The 20,856-nt window shown below is 40.6% G+C and overlaps 2 long non-coding RNA genes across 2 annotated transcripts; both read right to left on the bottom strand.

Annotated features, from left to right (window-relative positions):
* Positions 1-1,022: 1,022 nt before the first annotated feature.
* On the bottom strand, positions 1,023-10,752 carry LOC145433851 (uncharacterized). The gene is made up of 3 exons (XR_013913213.1): positions 10,688-10,752; positions 9,367-9,435; positions 1,023-2,328 (listed from the first exon to the last, which is right to left on the bottom strand). It is a non-coding gene; the product is annotated as an uncharacterized LOC145433851 (long non-coding RNA).
* A 432-nt stretch (positions 10,753-11,184) lies between these two features.
* Positions 11,185-11,528, bottom strand: LOC145439425 (uncharacterized). The gene is made up of 2 exons (XR_013915209.1): positions 11,460-11,528; positions 11,185-11,245 (listed from the first exon to the last, which is right to left on the bottom strand). It is a non-coding gene; the product is annotated as an uncharacterized LOC145439425 (long non-coding RNA).
* Between the last annotated feature and the right edge of the window lie 9,328 nt (positions 11,529-20,856).

The raw sequence follows: 20,856 nt of genomic DNA on the forward strand, positions 1-20,856 counted from the left end.
AAAAATGATTTATGCTGAAAATAAAGGTCGTTCAAAGATTATCTTCCATGTCTGGAGTTATGTGCAGATCTCTCTTTAAGCACCAACTGTTATCTGAAAACATGTTTACGTCCCTGTATCCTTGATATCCTTCTTCCATCCGGCGAAGGTCTTGGTGGAAACGCTCTCCTTGTTGTTCGCTATATGTAATCACCCCAGTTGACTGGAAAGTAATCCTAATGAGAAGTCAGAAAAGTGCATTTTCACAGACATCAGGGCTCCAAAGTATTGAAAACTTTCACGCAGCTCTTTGACCTGTGCTTCATCATCAGGGCTTCTATGCCTTCCTCGGAATTTCAAAATGACTACTCGAAAAGCTGCCCACGGTCATTTTTCCACCGCACCCATGTTTGCAGTGAAACTTTCGTCTTTGATGAGTTCACAAATCTGTGGCCTATGCCCAAAGATGACATTATTGCGTAAACTTCTTTACAGTATACTATAAGGCAGTGGTTCTCAAACTTTTTAGACACCTTTAGCCCTGTTCATAGAGAAAAATTTCGCGCCCCCTTTTAGTGATATTACGAAATATTAAAGCAATCCCAACGGATAGTTTGATGGCATTCAAGGTTATGGCTATTGGTGAGAGACTTTTCAAATATGAAAAAAGGGCAATAGACAATAGACAATGGAAATACCATGAGCTAGAGATAAATTGCGCGAAGCGAGAACAAATTTCAGGTAACAGCGGCTTCATACCCCCTTCAAATGCTTTCGCGCCCACGACTTTGAGAACCACTGCCACAGGGAATGGTCTTCATCATGATTGAAATATTTTCCACCAAACTTTTCATCAAAACTTCATTGCGAAATCCTATTTTATGACGTCACAACTCGTAATCGCAAAACGCCTAAATCTGCAGTTTTCGAAAATTCAAATGCAATTTGTCAAAAAACTAGACCTGATTGAAGAGAACGGATAACAGCTTTGGATTTGGCATTAAAAAGTACACTAAGAACCGTCAATTCTCAACCTCAAAATTAACACAGCACAGTGTTATTATTGTTATCCATTGATGTCAACACTTATTCATCAAAACACTGGTTTTGCATCTGCGTAACATAGCACTATACGATATCTCCACACGGTCAAAAGGTACATACTCCATTTGTCATGTTCAATTCACATATTTATTTATATTACTAAATGATATCTATCGTTAATACATGACATATATAGAACACACACACATAATGTATTCACAGCGAAAGGGCTATGGCGCCTTTTCCACTATTCAAACTAGCGACTATTGCATTATCACGTCACCTCCATTTCTCGATTTTCAGAGAGCCCATTGTAGCTTTGCCTGACCGATATCGGATTTTTTAGCTGATAAAACCGAAAATTATCAAATCCCCCGATAACCCCATTATATCTATCCGATATTTAATAAATATGCCATATGTAGCTTCGGGCGAATCCCTAAAACTTCTGAGCTTTCATTTCGACAGATTTGCAGCCATCGCCAGACATCGAATAACACAGAAAAGCTATATCCGTACACCAGCAAGCGGGGGCGGTCGGTTATGTATTACTTCTACTTTTCAGACAAACTAATGGCAAAAATTGTTATATTTTTTCCTCACTTTCTCTTCTTTCTCTACTTGGGTCGAAATTCATGATGTTACTTCTACTTCTATTCGAGTACCAATAATGATTATACTCAGAGCCCACTTTGACTGTAAGCTATAAGAAACAAATCAATATCCCCAATCTAGCATTCAAGAATCTCAGGCGCCCAACTACCATAATGTGACGTCACGAAAATTAGCGATAATCATTTTCTAACAATGACTGGCTAATAACGATATATCATTCAAAATATGGCATCGACGCAATATGGGGAACCGATTATCCGTAGTATACATGCAGTATTAATATTATTATACAGTAGTAATGGTACATTCATATTGATATGAACCTGTATATTTTCAACTAATACGTGTCAACAACTACTAGGTAATTGGGAAGAGCTTTGTAAATCGTTATATTATCGTATCAAAGCATTCCGCCTGTTCGTTTACCATTTAAAATATTTTACAGAGCTTATTGGAAATTTCATGACGGTGACGTCATACTAAGTGATAGGAATATTGATATACGATGTTCTTTCCAACTTTCTACTCGCTGCTGAAGATTAGCCCTGACCAGTGTCAGTCGAAAATATTCGGGTTCATTTCAATATGAATATACTATTCAAATGAGTGGTTCATATTGTGTATAGTTGCTTCCGTCCTCGCCTTCGCTATCATCGATGCGCTGGTGCGGATCGTTTGGCAGCTCGTCACCTGTAGGTTTGAAATATTGCTGGTCAGTTGAGCGATGCTGACTTCGTATGATTTCAGTGAGCATATATTTGGTGTACGCAACAAGGCGTTCGTTATTTCGATCTCAATGTCTGCTTAAATGTAAAACTTCCAGTAAAAGGCGATAAAATTTCAAGATATGTTCGAATATTTTCACTAAATTATAGTTAGCTGATCGCAAGTAAATTTTATCCAATTTGATTTCTCATGTAACCGATTTTTTGAGCGATTTATCACGTTATTTTGATTTAGAAAGATAGGTGCCGTGGAGAAATAAATTCACTCTCGAATGTATTCTGAACGATTTCATCATAAGATAGCACGGAAAGGCGCGTTGAATTTGTAATTTGTAATTTGCAATTTGCGTTTCGATTGGAATGAGGCAAAGATTGAGATTTGCGGACATTAAGATGACAATTCCAATCGGGCATCTTACAGTTATGTTGTATACCATGACTGGAAAGACCCTTCTTCGTGCGCGAGCTGCATACCAAAAATCTTAGTTTTCAAAAAGTCACAACATAAAATTAAAATATATGGATTTATTCCGTCACAATGAAAATGTGGGCAATCGAATATACTATGTTATTGTGCGGCGATAGGGTGCGTCTCCACTCCACCCCGGCTGCCAGGTTTTTGAAATCCTGCTGCTGCGACCTCATATACGCGCGGACCAGTTCCATCAAGTGCTGCGGAGCATTTAAGAGAGATTTCCGCACGATAATCTTAGAAATCCGTAAAATCGGTCTTCGTTAGGTGAAAAGTGACAAAATCTTGGTGTTGGGTTTCCTTATGACTTTTCAAGTTTATATAGATTTGCAATTGTTAAGTGAATCTTGAAATATGAGGCATGTAGGCTTTCCTCCAATATCACTGAAACCAAAACCCTTCTCCCATTTTGTAATAAAAGTGTTATTTTACTGTTCATCATCCATTCTGTTCTTGGAATGATCGCTCAACGACATTTTTGGGCTAAACTCTGCAGTTATTGCTAGCCTTTACAATACTAATGAATGACTCCTATTCACCACTGTCGTCTGGAAATGACTATGCCATGTGCTACTTATATTAATTATTAGGTTCATTGTTGCTCAGAATGATTTATCATCGATTGAAAACCACAAATCATTGTTACTTGTGAAACGATCACATGTGATCTCGATTCGAGAAAAGTTTCAACCCTGTAGTGCCACCTTCCCCAACATTTACTGCTAAGTGAACCATAAGAAAAAAATAAGACGATAACAATCCGTATATTGTCAATGCGTCATCGAATGCAATAATTTAAAATCAGGGAAAACCTCTGGCGAACGCATGTGCATTATGTGCAATCATTATACAGTCGCTCTCAAGGGCTCAACTAGCACCAGAGCTCACGCTGCAGGTTGCCCATTTCCGTTGTATACCATGGGTGGAACCTCTCGTTACTCTGTTCAGCCTCTTGTCGATGACCAGATTGCATGAACTGCCGAATGTGACCTTCTGTAATCATACTCCTAGACCAGTGGTTCCCAAAGTGGGCAATATTGAGTGACAGTGTGGCGGAAAAGATGTAATGGGCGATTGATGAACGAAAATATATGAATACCGCGATAAGGCGGCGAAAATCTCACAATGTTTATTCACATTTGAATAAATCTTTATTTTCGTACTAAGGTCCATATAATCTATGGATGTTGATAAAAATCGGTTCAATGATTCCCTCATTCCAGCCCGCGGTAGGTTAAAGATCTAATCTAAGAGATTTAATGTAATTATAATTCGTGACTAAAACATGAGTTGCGATCGGAAAATGTGTGTGCAATGTGCATATTTTCGGTGTTTCTTTAAAAAAAATTATTCGCCATCAATGCGGTCTATGGTAAGCATTATGTGCATTTCTAAGTCCTGTTTTTTTTAAAACCAAAACCCACAAGTGGAGAGCGTGGAGAAGTTTTCACGGGGATAAGGATAGCATTGTAGGATAATAGATCAATTCACTGAAATGTAAGGCTGCAACTGGCAATATGACGTCATGTGACGTCATAGGTTCAAGTTCACGTTCAAACAGAACCTTTCAAAACCTACTTTGGTTTGATTATTAGGGAGATTGGGGTTCATGCATCGATCGCTTAGGGCAGAGGTCTCAAACTCAAATGTGCTCGCGGGCCAATTTCCTAATTTGTGATGACCCGCGGGCCGCAGCATCAATAAATAGGGAGATTCAATCTATAATATCCAACTAGGCCTTATTTAACGGCACCTTGCAGACAGACATTCCACAACCACCGAGTAAATGTAATTTACTATTATACTATTCACGCTTGGCACGAACAAATCACATTTTCACTATTTGAATAAAATAGTTTTTGTGCCAGGCATAATTTGTTAGAAATAATGAATTTATACATCATGCGAGAGGACGCATGGTGATGATGATATCGTAAAAGCTGTCGGGTTGTAATATTGCAGCTATTGGACCTTTGAAATGCCACAGCTTTATGTAGAATATTTTATAATTCACTAAAGTTTGATCTGATATCAGAGCATGTGAGCAGTGAAGCCTAATCGGGGTTTCTGATATAATACTGGTGATAAGTATAGGCTATTGTTACTCTCATTACCAAAGTCAAATTAAGCCAGCGTTAAGTTTTCGTCGATTGGAACGGATCAATAACAACTTGATATAATCATTACTGTTCCATAGTAATAGCATTGTTTCTTAACCGTTGTACTTTAAATTAGATTTCCAGTGACCCCTGTCGATTTTCTGCACAATTTCTGATGTCACCTATTAAAAATCAGAAAGTCCATTCACATAAAACTGCGCATAGCGCGAAGAATATCTTCCAGCCCAGAAAATATTCCACAGCTTATAGGCCAATTTCCACAATGCATCTGGTACCCCCTATGGTGCTTTGTACCACGAAGGGGATACGGAGCCCTGGTTAAGAACCCCTGGAATAGAAATGACTAATCGCGGAAGAATCCATTGGTGTTACAGCTGTGGAGCGTACCACTACCTTACTCGCCACCGATAACAACATGGACAGAGAGAACAAACAACATCCAGGATGTAACCAAATATACGTCACGGGGGCCACAGAATGCCAATAATGGTTTCCATACATATCTGATTAGATTTCTATATTATATATACCCTACGCAACGCAAGTATTATATATATTAGGGTTGTCAAAAATTTGGAAAATCGTACAAATCCTCCGTTGTAATGTCTTATTCTATAGATTATTGATAAAAAACTACACTGGGCCTAAAATAAACTCACAGGAAGGCCGTTAACATTTCGTGCAAAGCGTTTGAAAGTAGCTGCCGAAGAATGGGCGTGCCTCCGACCATAGAACGGTGAGAAGACTTGTAATCACGAAACCACGGCTCTTGATTGGCTAATTGGCTATGCTTCAATGACCACGACTGCAGCAGCTTGATGATGAGGTGATCAAAGAGTCTGCTACCGGAGGTGATTCTGAAAGCGCATTGTATTTAGGCTGACAGATACTGATTTAGGATTGATTCAGGGTATGTTGAGGTACGAAATACATGATGTACAAACAACAGCTGCTTCACAAAAACGTCTAAAGCATGACTGCTTTATTGTGTAGGAAACCGCCGTAGCCTATATGCCTTGTTTTCAACCAGGGAAAGCATAGGCGCTCATGCTAGTGGCGACAGATTCCTAGTTTCAGAAAGGCTATATCATTATTGAATAAAAATATAAAGCCTAACAATGACACTTTAATTTGTGTCATCTTATTGGGCTCAGGTTGTAGTACATAGTTGAAGTTTTGAATGATCTAGGGATCGGTTAGGCTTGGCACTTATCAGATGTTTACAGCAAATTGAATTCACTTGTAAGTGTTTTCAGAGTCCCTAATGATGCCGCAGAGACGAGGTGTAAATGTAAGCACGGACTATATGCTTGATATGATATAAACAATATGCTGGATACTATGCACTATGCAGCATTGTCTGTGCGTTGCCTTACACCCCTTTTCTGCGCGATTATCAAGGACTTTGGCATATCATATCCAGCATAGTATGTGCTTACTTTAACACCTCTTTTCTGCACCAGCATTAAGGACTTTGAAAACACTTGCAAGTGAATACAATTTGATGTAAAAGCATCTGATAAGGGCCAAGCTAACCCGCTGATTCAGCCGATCCTTAGAGCTTTCAAAACTTCAACTATGTACTACAACCGGAGCCCAATAAGCTCAGACAGGCAAAGTAATGTCATTGTTAAGCTTCATATTTGTATTCAATAATGATAGATCCTTTCTGAAACTAGGAATCTGTCGCCACTCGCATAAGCGTCTATGCTTTCCCTCGCTGAAAACAAGGCATATAGGCTACGGCGGTTTCCTTCACAATAAAGCAGTCATGCTTTACACGTTTTTGTGAAGCAGCTGTTGTTTGTACATCATGTATTTCGTACCTCAACATACCCTGAATGAATCCTGAATCAATATCTGCCAACCTACATACAATGCGCTTTCAGAATCGCCGCCGGTAGCAGACTCCTTGATCACCTCATCATCAAGCTGCTGCAGTCGTGGTCATTGAAGCATAGCCAATTAGCCAATCAAGAGCCGTGGTTTCGTGATTACTAGTCTTCTCGCCGTTCTATGGTCGGTGGCACGCCCATTCTTCGGCAGCTACTTTCAAACGCTTTGCACGAAATGTTAACGGCCTTCCTGTGAGTTTCTTTTAGGCCCAGTGTCGTTTTTTATCAATAATCTATAGAATAAGACATTACAACGGCGGATTTGTAACATTTTCCAAATTTTGGACAACCCTAATATATATCCTACGCAGCCCAAGCTACGGGCTTTTGATATATTACTATTCCCCACGACAGCTTCCTAGATTTTTCCGTCCGTAGGATTGCCAAATCACTATTCCGAGAGGCAAGTCCTTCTCTGATTTTAACGTTCGACCCTACTCAACTCGAGTCATTTTTAGTTTATCACTCAGTCAATGCAACATCGAGTAATTTGACGAAAGGTCGCACCAAACAAAATCACAATTTTCAGTCGCGAATCATCAACGGTTCATGTTTTGTCATCATGAACCTGAAATGTGACGAAATAGCGATCTTGCACTGCATGGTAGATTTTAGGAAGCGATGTGATCGTGAAGTTTGTTTAGATTTCAGGTTTTTGTAGTAGTTTTAGAGTGAACTTTAAGTTCTTAAATATAAAAAAAGATATATGACACTAGAATATATTGTCGAATACTTGAAATTGAAAAATGCCTTCGCGGGCCGCACAAAATGTTCTCGAGGGCCGCGTGTTTGAGACCTCTGGCTTAGGGCATATGTTTCAAACACGCGGCCAGCGGGTCGCATGTGGCCCGCGAGAGCATCGAGTGCGGCCCTGCGACGGCATTTTGGAATTTCAAGTATTCAACAATATATTTACGTGGCATATCTTTTTAGATATAAGAACTTGAAGTACATCCTAAAACTACTATAAAAATCACTGAAACCTCAACCTACCTCAACATCACATCCCTTTTAAAAGCTACCCTGCGATAGAAGACCAGCTATCACGTCACATATCTAGTTCATGATGATAAAACATGACCCGTTGATGATTCGTGACTGAAAATTGTGATTTGGTTTGCTGCGAACTTCTCGCAAAATTACTCGATTTCGGATTTACTGGGTGATTAAATAAATATCACTCGAGTTGAGTCGGCTCAAACGTTAAAATCAGAGAAGGACTTGCGACTCGGAACGGTGACTTGGTAATCCTGCGGTCGCAACACTCTATGAAACTGTTATGGGGAATAGTAATGCATTGAAGGGTCGTAGCTTGCGTTCCGTAGGGTATATGGCTGTCTAGTTAGGTCAGTATGGAAACCATTGGCTTTCTGAGACCCCCGTGACGTATATTTGGTTAAATGCTGGAAGTTGTTTGCTCTCTTTATCCATGTTATTATCGGTGGCGAGTAAGGTAGCAGTACGCCCTACAGCAGTAACACCAATGAAATCTTCGCAGATTTGAAATTTCTATTCCAGGGGTTGTTAACCAAGGTCCTTATACCCCATCGGGGTAGGAAGCACCACATCAGGGTGTACGAGATGCATTGTGGAATTAGGCCTATATGCAGTGAAATATTTTCCTGGCCAATTTATTCAACTTGAAAATGGTCTTCGCGCTACGCGCGATTTTATGTAAATGGGATTTCTGATTTTAATATAGGTAACATCAGAAATTGTGTTGAAAATGAACAGGGACTACGAGAATTCTTATTGGAAGCACAAGGGTACGATTGCTAAAAAGTTTAAGAAGCAATGCTATTACTATGGCTCAATAATGATTATATTTAATTTGTTATTGTTATGTTCCAGTAATAATCGAAGGCATAATCTAACGCTGATTTCATTTGACTTTGGCAGTAACAGTGACAATAGCCAAAACCAGGATTAGGCTACACTGCTGAAATCCTCAGATATCATATCAATCTTCAGTAGATTTTAATATATTTTACATAAAATTGTGGCACGTCAAAGGTTCACTAGTTGCAATATTATAACCTGACAGTATTACGATTCCATGATGCATCCTCTCGCATGATGTCTATAAGTCATTATTTTAACAAATTATGCCCGGCACCAAATCATATTTATTCAAATATTTAAAAAGGTGATTTTTCCGTGTCAAGCGTGAATAGTACAATAGTAAATTACATTTTCACGATGTTTGTGAAATGCCTGTCTGCAAGCTCGCGCCAAATAAGGCCTACTTGGAAATTTTACATTGAATATCCCTATTACTGATGCTGCGGCCCGCGGCGTCGTCAAAAACGGGGAAATTGGCCCGGGGGCACATTTGAGTTTGAGACCACTGGCTTAGGGCATATACTTTTGGCATTGTCTGATGAAAAATGGACACAGGAAAATTTGGGATCATCCTCCGTGAAAATGAATCGATTGTATTTTATATTGAATTTCTTTTTAGATTGTTTCTCTTCCAAATTCGAATATCTGTGATTGAGTATAACTGAAATGCTCACCTTTGTTATGCTGTACTCTTGGAGCGTGATATGTGGAAGTTGGAGAATACACCTCATCGTAATCTGGTCCTGGTTCCAAAAACAAAGATTTTGATTGAGTTTACTGAAATCATATCTTTATCCCATAGAACTGATGAAATATGAATACTTTAATATTATTGAAACGTCTGTAAGCACAATGTCTGTGATTTGTTTTAGACAAGTCCTTGGGGCCTCGCTATGAAAATTGAATAAAGCCAGTAGAGCATAGATGAGATTAAATGATATTTGTATATATTTATTTTTAGCGTCAAGTGTCTGCAATTGGTGCTAGAAAGTGAATCATTTCTGGTATCGTTTGATCAATTCACCAATAAACGGGATTCGATCTACAAGTGTCGCTTGCGTCTTATAGTCTCTGCATTACTTTTCATTCAGTGTGCATGCCTCTTATTTACTTCGCCTTGGCTAAGGTGGGTGTGTGATCTTAATGGCTACTCCAAGTTGTTTCGACACCTTCCTGTCTTTTCATTGTATCGCAGTCTTGTGATGTTTTGAAACGATGAAAATAATAATAAACGTGATTGATTGATTGATTGAAGTGTTTTGATGCATTTATCCGCATGGTCTGAGTAATTGCGCTTTCTCAGCCTCATTCAACCGGCAAAAGTGTAATGTAACATTTTAATGTTTGATGTCAGTACTAACGATAACTTCCGAACGATCAAGACGATTCGTAATTGAAAATTACTACACTTATCGATTGAAAATATTCTTGTTGGCTATACTGAAGAGGCTTCAAAGGGAATTTCATGTCTTCATAGCAATAAGTGAGCTTCACTGAATTTCCAATTGTCCAACATTGACAGAACCAATGTCATTATGTAGTAATACTGCCTTCAAACTCACGAGTCCAAGAAGAATCGCCGTTCTGTCGAACTGTAGACTATCCCCAAAGCTGATATTAATCCTGAAACATCTTGAAAGTATACTATAGGGAAGGTGTTCGTCATAATTGAGATATTTTCCAAACTTTTCTTTAAAACTTCATTGTTAAATCTTTTAATGACGTCATAAATCTCATAACGCATAACGCTGAAAACTAAAGTTAACGAAAATTCAAATGCAATTCGCTAAAAGACTGGATCTGATTGAAAAAAACGGATAACAGTGTATGATTCAGTATCAAAAAGTACACCAAGAATCGTGAATATTTTAGTAACCTAAAAATTAACGCTGCACAGTGTAATCGGTTAGCTTGTGCAGATGACATTTGTTTTGCAAGCAAAGTGCAGATGGCGCTCAAAAGGCTAAAAAGCGCTTCTAATATCTAAATGCTCACCGTCGATTTGTTGTAGTTCTCTTGTGGAAATTGGTGAAGATGGATAATGTTCATTTTCGTAAAGCGTTTCTGATACATTAAAAATATTCATTTCAATTAACAATAAAAATCAAATCACATTTTAACCCGGTAGAACGGATTAGATTAAATTAGATTAGAACAATATAGATAGCATTTATATACCCAATATCTGCTATTCGAGAAATAAATATCCTGGTTTATGGTATCGTTCAGTCAATTAACGTGCCTGCTAACGTTTTCTGAGAAAATTTGCGTTCATGCAACTAAAACGAACATCAGCGTCAGTCATATCTTCGGGGTCAACTCTAAATGTTGTATGGTATATGCAGCCAGAAACAGTTGATCAAATACTTTCAGTATGCTAACTTCATAGATGAAGGTATCGATTGGTCGATGTTTTACTTTTAGGGTAATTTTGTTTCCTATTGCTCGTTACGAATCTCATATCTATCTTATTCTTACCGTTTCTCTGTGGAGTTTTTGGTGGAATTGGAGGAGGCAGACGAGAGCGCGGTCTAGGTGCGGGAAGACGAACTCCTAAATGTTAAGCGCGCACAGTATTACTTGAGTAGAATCAGTATCGTGAATTTTATATGCAATTCAACTTTAACATGCCTATACATTATTGTGAGATCTTGTTTCAGTTTAAAGAATCTACTCTGAGGTTGCAGAATGCTCTCCTCATAGAAAGTGTACCGCAAAATTCCATATTGTAGTTGAAGCAAGTCCCGTATATTAATTGTATTCTCACCGCTGTCCCGTTGAACTCTTCTCGGATGGAATGGGAAAAGTGCAAGGGATGAGGCTTCGCCTGTAACATCAAGAAATACATGTTTAGTGCAGTGTTTTTTAACCTTTCTGCGGCCTTAACCAATTTGCCGGTTTAAGAATGTTCTGTGACCCATTTCATAGAGTCGTAGTTCTGCTCAAAATAGGGCTGGAACACTGAATTCTTGATGTAGGCTAATAGTCACGGGGCATCATGTCAGGTAGCATACTGGAAAAAGATAAATTGAAACGGAGTGTGCCCATGTCGATAAAACTTTCTTAATCGTTTTTTTTATGCTTTTAAACATGGAAATCAATTATTGCAACGTGTAATTTGATGATGATAGATTTATTAGCAATCGTGAGGCATAGGAACCGACTCTTAATTCATATCCCATGACGGGCGAATGGAACACGCTGTAATATGCTTTTGGTACCTTGTTTACACGGAAAAGTACAGTGGTGTATGCTCAGCATTTTCTGTTCATATAGCTAGGTTTTTATTTAAAACAAAAATCAATTTAAAACAAACATGTTTGGAGCAAGGCTCTTGTTTAAACCAGTGCTCTTCAACCTTTTTCGTCGTGGTACACCCTTTTAACATTTACTCAAAACTCATACACCCCTGACCGTATAATACACCGATAACGCAGAAAGTTACATTTTGATTACATATACAATACGTCCGGATTCCAGCAGGGAGTCGCCATTGCGCATGGACGACAAATACTCATATGAAATTTGATACTGGGAACTTAACACCACGGAGTCCCCTTGTGGTGCTTTGTGCCTTCACTTATATCTTGAGATATGCAATGCGCAATTTTCTTTATTGTAGAAGAAAAACATCCAAGCAGGCTTACAATATATAATTTATGTACATAAATCGCGAGTATAAATGTCAAGAGAAGACACTAGAATTATGTGAGTAGTCGCGCCGGGCGCGAAAATTTTGCACCTTTGGATAGATTTTATCGAAAATGTTGCTAGTTTCACATATTATTATCAAAAATGTATTCATTGACTACGTGATCAGATTAACCCGTAGTGCTAATGAAGGGTGTCTTCGAAAATATTGGAAAGGCTACAATATTAATGATGATGCCTCTTCCGGTTCTTATTAATTACTTAGTTGTATGTTGTTATTTCTTGGCCTCCCACCTGAATTGTTTGTATTGTTATTATTATTATTTCTATTGCACATCAATGACAGTGGCGATAATCGCCTCTTTAGTATTTGTACGCCACGATAGTGCATTTTCTAAAGTTTTCTGTCTTTGCTTTTGGTAATGAGGAAGACTTTCGCTTGCACGCGCACTCCCATTCTTCATCCCCTCTCGGTAAAGTGCGTCCACTTTCAGGACTCTGCTGCCGACTTTGGAACTCGGCTCACTCTTCTTCTAGGCTTTTCAAGACGCTACGTTAACAGGGGGTCGGAGACGAGGAGCCTAGATAAACCTCCGACACATGACAACATGGCAAACCGATAGTCGAACCAGCAACAATTGGTTGCATAATGACGGCCGCCAACACACGCTAATTTAAATAAGTGTAGAATGTCACAAATTATGGTTTTGCGGCTGAATGAGGCCGTACGTCCGCAGGTTGAGCACCCCTTGCCTAGCCGAAATAAGGATGAACATTTGAGCAGGCCTGCAACGTATAGTGAATGCTAAATACGAATCAGGGCTCGAGGTTACTGGACCACCATCTAACGTAGTGGTTCGCAAATTCCACCTCCTGGCTGCGCAATCATGCATTCTGCGCTATTCATAAGCTTGTCGCAGGAAGCACCAATTCAAAATGTCCGAGCTGTAGCGGTGGTTTCCTCGAAAATCATCAGACAGATATCGCAAGCTGAACACATGCTAACTCCACCCTGCTGTACTCGAAAAAGAAGTAATAAGTCCATTAATAAAGGTTAAATGATGACAAACATTTACTTATGATATCAAATTGTATGACATCACACATGCAGTCAATCTGTTTTGAAGCATAAACTGGCGTATTTATTGTGATAGCTATAGTCATCGTATCATCGGCTCATCATAATGTGGATCTGGTACACCCCTGTACACCCAATCCGAGTTTTACACCATTTAAAAATTATGGTACACCCTGGGGTGTACGAAACGTCTGGTTGAAGCGCCCTGCCAAATTATTCAATAACCTGTGCGTCAACCTGTATTGACGCATAAACCTGTCTTTGTGATAGCTAGCCATCGGCTCATTGAAATTCGGATCTGGTACACCCCTGTACATGCCATCCGAGTGGTACACTCTTTGAAAATTCTGGTACACCCTAGGGTGTAAGAAAACCCCGGTTGAAGAGCACTGGTTTACACCATGTTTTTCTTGTTTTTGTGTGTGTGTTTTGAAGCCATGACGTCGCGAATATTCGATTGTGATGTCATAGTAGAATGAAATTGATATTTGAAAATATAGGGTAAATATAGCTCCTCGATTTTTGTGTTCGTTTGTTCGTTTGTGTTATTTATGGTGTTTGTCGAATGACATGATCATTCACGCCCGGCTAATTTTCATTATTTCAATTAAGTATCTGCTGACTTGTAACAAGGTCAAATTCTAGGCTTTTAACACACGACTTACATTCTTACACGTATCAGATGGCGAGTAGGGGCCTGGATAAACCTTCAACAGTTAGGTGGGAATACAGGAGTCGAGATCGGCGGGACTCGAACCCGCATCCAATTGGCGTTTCTATTATAACACTACGCTAGCTCGCCACCGTTGGAACAGTCCGTGTGTAGAAGTTCAGAAGAAAATACACGTGGACCGTTATAGTAGCAAACCCCGCGCATGCCTGTAATCTGTATGCGTGATTTCTAAATTATCATTCGTGTATACGCCGCAAACCATTTGCGCATTTTATGGCCGTCCGCTGTTTCCATCAAGTCGCGAAGGGGACCACCCTGTATCCACGGATTCGCCCGCGTCACATGCGTTCTAGGTCTACCATGGTTAGGAATAAGCATAGCCAAGACCGTAACAGCACTTCGTCAGCCCCCCCCCCCAAGAAAAAAAAACGTTGGTGTTGAGGCCCCATATGGTGATAGACCGATCTTCCGGCGGCTTCGCCCCCAAGACCCCCTCATGCTGTACGCTTTTTTCCGCTACCTATCATCTACATTAGGCTTCAGTTTAGTGGGTATGAGCTTGTATCGACTATAAACGCGCGAATCGCGAAAAATTTCTACAATTCTTGACTAAATCGGTCAATATGATCGGGAATTGCATATATAAATTGTTATAAATTTTTATCCTCTCTCTGCTCACGTTATCAGATTTACCGGTAGAGCTGATTGAGTGAGGTCTGATGGGAAAGATAGGACCCCTAAATAATATTTAAACATATTCGAGTGTACCCGTTGGTATAATGACTTCGTTACATGATGCTATTTCGTGACCTCCTGTCTGCTATGCCAAAAGATATTGAAATCGCCATAACGTACTAAACTAAAAGACGTACAGAATTTCAAATTGGTATTTCTTTACTGGCAGATATTGTTCCCTCGGGATAGAATTTGTCTTGTTGGGCTCTAATCGCCAGGACCGGGACATTCGACGCAAGCCATTTATGCACAAAATTGCACATATTGACAATTAAACATGTATATGTATATATATCGACGTTTTCGGTCAGCACAAGTACAATCGCTTTCGGCCAAGGTTTTTTCGCGGCTGATCGTTTTGGCACACTTCCCGAAGTCGCATGTTACATGGCCTATAACTTCATATGTCTTGGTGCGTCGTAGCACGGTCATGGCCGACGCCAAAGTGCCCATTTCTATAAATCTTTCGTATTTTTTTTGTTGCCGAGAAGGGTACCAAACAATCAAGGTAGGGCTTACTTGACATCATTAAGAATTTTTTGAAAACGTTACATGAATTTTCAAAAAAAAATACTCCATGACTTTTGTTAACTCACGAAATAATTCTGGGCCCCCTTCGAGCTCGCCCGCTCCCCCCCAATTGGAGGGGTTTGGGGTGCGGGAGTTTCGGTACTGAGCGTAGCTGTGATAGCGAAATGTACCAGCTTTAAGCAATTTTAAATGTGATTTCGGTGACTGGGATACAGGCCATAAGTGGATGTGAGAGTTCTGATCGCAACCATAGTGACCGTCTTGTAACTACTCAAATTAGAAATTGCCAGAAAATTCAATACAGTGATAGAATCAATTCCAGCGGCTCTCACTTTACCGACCGACTTTATAAAACAATGCGTGATTAGTTGGGGCATTGCCGTATATTTACACCGGTATCAGATCTATTTAACAAATATAATTGATCATAAATTGCAACTATGGCTATTTTTAAGTTACAATATCATGACCAACCGCAGAACCGTAAACCACACACACAATCAATAAACTCTACTCCAGATTTTCCGAATAATCCTTTGACGGGTACATGATATATGACCATGGCAGAACACTTGGTCGTTTCAACAATAACATGCAGTTAATATTAAATCGAAATTAATCACCGTTGCTGTCCGTCGTGGTCTGCGGTTATCATGTGCGAAACCAGTGGGAAGGACGCGTTCCCTGCCCCTATTATTTATGACATGTACATTATGATGCCATACCTGTTACTACACGTCTCATTTATCGGAATTAACTGAAAACCTTGATGTATAGCCAACGTATAATTCGAGAATATGAATATATGCAATATGTTCTCTAAGCTGCGCGCTTGCGCGGCCGCGCACTGCTAACAAAGTCGCCACGCACAGGAAAACGTATTCCGCGCACAAGAAAATCGGAGTGATTACAATTTTTTAGTTGCTAAGCACTGTTGGGGTAGGGACTGCGTAGTGAGATGGTGGGTGCGTGCAGACTCGTCAAAAATTATAGGGAACATTGATTACATGTTTGCGTTTCTAATATGACAACCACATCTAGACTTTCAATACATGAACAATTTTTCAAATAATTCCCTGGCCCATCCGAAAAGAACCTGTCGCTCAAGAGTGGGCCATGGCTTCTCGTTTAGTGCCTTTTAAAAATTTTGAAATCATATGAATTGGATATCCTTGTTCGCAACAGAATCTCTATTGAGAAGTGCCAGGGCGAAATGCCATCTCTTCTGGTATCCCTATAGCCGCAGTGAATCAATATTTGCGCTCTATAATTACCATGTAATCAAATGTCTGGTTCTCAAGCAAGTGTGATGGCGCGTCTGCGTGTCAGCGCGTCTACGCCGGTGACACAAAGAAAATATGGCTCACTGATGAGAATTCGCTCACCTTTGTAATGCATAAATTGGTTTAAATTGACGATAAGATTTGTCCGACTGGTTTCTCCGGAAAACACCGTTTGAAACCGTAGAGAGGATTTATAGTAGGCCAGAACCTGTGATTTTGATACGCTCTGTCGTCGAAATGGACGGAAGTTTGCACCGAAAAGTCTGCTACTTGCAATTTAAGTAGATATCAGTACAAATGAAAAATAAAAATAATACAATTTGAAATTTTATCCGTTAGACACGTTTCATTAAGTCGCGTTGCGTACAACTGTTGTAAGCACGTTCTCTACGTCATAAATGCCCGTAGAAACGTAGCATACTGATATAAAGTGGATTCTTTTTGATCAGTGGGACTTGGGTAATGAGGCACCATTTTAACGCAAATTTGGGTAGTGGTCTCAAAAGTTAACTACTAGTTGTGCAACTTTGCATTTATTCATAGGTTAAATACCGTAATAAATGATCAAACTGAAATACAAAAGAACAGTTGCATCGACTTGCCTAATCCCTATTGCTCACAAGACGAGGTTGCTAATACATACATGCACGAACGATGCACAATCACAACAACAAGAAGACGAGATCGCTCATGCGTTTAGGGGAACTGTTAGAGAGAGAGATAGTAGTAAGAGATAATCACACATCAACCCCCAGCTCCTAACGAAATCAACGAGCATTGAGGGAGGAGTTCAAAATACAGCGTGTAGAGAACGTCCAACCAAATACTCTAATGGCGATTGAAGTGGGAATCAACATAAAATTTGTGCCCCAATAACGTAGTCCTTGTGCCATACTGGCGGAGTAACATTTCTGCCCGAGCGCTGGCGTCTATCATTAGACGGTGCGGCAACACTAGTGTCGTCGATCGGTACTTCAACTGGTAGATGATCTTCTGCACTCGATTCGGCGGATCTCAGCACGCCAGGGTCTACCTCATGTGACTGTCCACTTAAAGCGGGTGGCGAAACGACTTGAGGTGACGTAGCTGTGCCGGGAGACGAGACCGTTGGCTGAAAATATGTGTGCTTTTGGTTCGGGAAGTACGGCTCAATCTTGCGTAGAAATTTCCTGTTACGCAGCGTCAATCTGCCGGAACCGTCCACTTTCACGAGGTACTGGTCATGGTCCCGGCACTGAGCTACAGTGCCGGTTCTGTCCCAGCGAAGGGGATAACGACCGTTTTGGTTTTGAATGCGACAGACGTCACCTTCAAGAAGCGGTGATAATGGCTTAGTGTTCAACGACAGAGATTCCAGCTGCTTCGCAATACTGGTACGTAACGTGTGCTCGCGACTCTGCCAGAGGTTCCTCCATAATGGCCTGATGTTGCGCTGGGTGAAAACTGGGACCCATGCTTTGATCGGCAACGCATCTTTCAAAGTCCTGCCAAATACTATTTCTGCAGGGGAGAGTCCATTCGCGGGGTCGGGGCAATTCCGAAACTGTAGCAATGCCCGAGTAATTGCATCGGTCCGGATGCTGCCATCCTGCGAAATGTTGCCGAGAAGGAGTCGTTTCGTCGATTTCACCTCGGCCTCCGCGCGGCCATTTGACCTGGAGTGGTAGGCCGACGACAGCCTGTGACGCACCCCCCCCCCCCATATTCGAAAAAATTTCCGAGTGCTGTGCGCAGCAAATTCGGGTCCCCCATCACTGCTAAGTTCTTCGGCCACTCCAAACGTGCCGAAGTAACTTCGTAATGCATCTCGACTAAGGTAGAAGAGTTTCGTAGAATCCGTAATGTACACCATCTCAGCGGTTTCTATGACATCACCAGAAATTGCTGCACCCGAAAGTCTCAGAAACACAGCGCCCAGGATGTGAATACACTCATCATTAGCTGCAACCAAGCGTTTCTTTACCGGGATGAGATGCTGGTCCTTGAAGCCGCATGCTCGAAACAGTTTCAACCTCATCAAGGATGATTGTGCACCAGTGTCCGATATCGCCTTTATCTTCTTGTGCGATATTTTGGGACGCTGGATATTGAACTGGGCATAATCGGCTTGCTGGGTGGAGACCAAAAGATCAATGGTCGGTTGTGCCTTGCAGTCTTTCAGCAACCAACCGTATGTGCCATCGAATATGTGGTGGTCCAATATGACTTCCGAAGCGTGAGATTCGACAGTGTTTTTGGTACGGTTTGATACTGAAGCGATATTGATACTGGAAGCGGTGCCAGTACTAGGCGTCTCCGATTGTTTGCTTTGTCTCCAGCAGGCTAGGCATTGTTTAAACTCGCGCAACCTCGGCTTACCAAACTTCCCATGCAAGAATTTATACTTCTTCATGACATTTCCACATTTGCCACATTTGATGACTTGAGAGAGATCGGGCAACGGCGTGCCAGTAGAAGTGCTGGCCGCAACGCTAGATTCATGCTGATTTCTCATCGTGGAGGAGGTGGCACGTAGAGCTAATTTCTTGTTTTCAATAATCTGGACAGTTTCGTCTAGCGATTTTGCATCGAGATTTGCAGCACTAAGGACTTGCCGCTGAACCTCATCATCAGCCAGGCCGGCGATGACAATATGCTTAACAATTCTATCAGAAAAGTCATTGACTTGGGTGCAGTCAGGCTTCGTGCAATTCCTTTGAAATGAGCAAATTCTTGCAGACGCTTTCACCTCGGCTAGAAATGCACTGAAGGATTGTCCTTGATCCTGCTGGGCCGAAAATAGAGCAACGGTGCGCATGCTTGTGGCGATTTTGACAACTGCTAGAGATTCAATAGCTTTCAGCATATCACCTTCACTGACCTGGTCGAAGTCACCGACTTGTTTGAAGAGGTCGTTCGATAAAGTTATCTCGCAGCATTGCCAAAGGTGGCTCTTGATTAGCTTGTCGGGTATCTCGGTCCCTTTTTTAAAATCGTCCCATTTTCTGAGGAATATTTGCCATTCCTCGGCAGTGCAGCCACGCGAAATGACGGGTCGTTCCATGACAGGGGGTCTCGAACGCGAGACATGAGGACCTGTTGTGTGGATTGTACCATGGATAGAGAGCTGTGTGGCAGCGCCGGCCGTATCTTCGGATTCAGTCTCATAATTGCAGTCTTCGATTGGGCAAGAAAGCTTCGGCATGGTTAATTCGTATTAAGTTTGATCATGTGCAACTTTGCATTTATTTATAGGTTAAATACCGTAATAAATGATCAAACTGACATACAAAAGAACAGTTGCGTCGACTAGCCTGATCCCTATTGCTCCAACAACTCACAAGATGAGGTTGTTAATACATACATGCACGCACGTCGCACAATCACAACAACAACAAGACGAGATCGCTCATGCGTTTAGGGAAACTATTAGAGAGAGAGATAGTAGTAAGAGATAATCACACACTAGTTTCCGGTCATTGAACTGCAGCGAACTTTAGCGCTAACAATTTTCGATTAGTTTGTGCGGATGACATTTGTTTTGCAAAAATAGTGCGGATGTTGCTCAAAAAGGATGAAAAGCGCTGCTTTAATCTAAATACATACCGTGGGTTTGTGGCAGTTCTCTTGTTGTGGCAATCGGTGAAGATGGAAAATGTTCATTTTGGTAAGGCGTTTCTGATACATAAAATATAATCATTTCAAATAATTTAAATCAAATCACATTTTAAGCCGGTAAAACCAATCAAATCAAAACAATATAGATACCATTTATAAGCACAATATCGGCGCATCGAGCAATAAATATTCGAGTTTCTCTTTTATTTCAATTATTCATTACGAAGAATTCGGTTCTTCGGCGCAGGAGAACCATAAATACGCTTTGATATGATTCCGAACGCACATCTCATTTCTATCGTATTTTTAACGCTGATCCGCGGAGTGATTTGTGGAATTGCAAGAGGCATATGAAAGGGCGGTGGAGGTGAAGGAAAACAATCTTCTAACTATTAAGTACGTACATGTATCATTACTTGTGTAGGATCAGAATCGCGAATTTTATGCACAATTTACCTGCTACATGCCTATACATTATTGTCGAATCTGGTAAATTATTTAACGATTCTACTACGATGTCCATAAATGCTGTTTAATTCGAACATATAGCTTTAGGGTTGAGACTAGATACTATATACCATAATAAATAACGTCTTAGCTATTTATTGTAACCTCT

The sequence above is a fragment of the Botryllus schlosseri genome, chromosome 1 (assembly GCF_051294905.1).
Source record: "Botryllus schlosseri isolate E-star chromosome 1, Bs_hap1, whole genome shotgun sequence".
NCBI classification, from domain to species: Eukaryota; Metazoa; Chordata; class Ascidiacea; order Stolidobranchia; family Styelidae; genus Botryllus; species Botryllus schlosseri.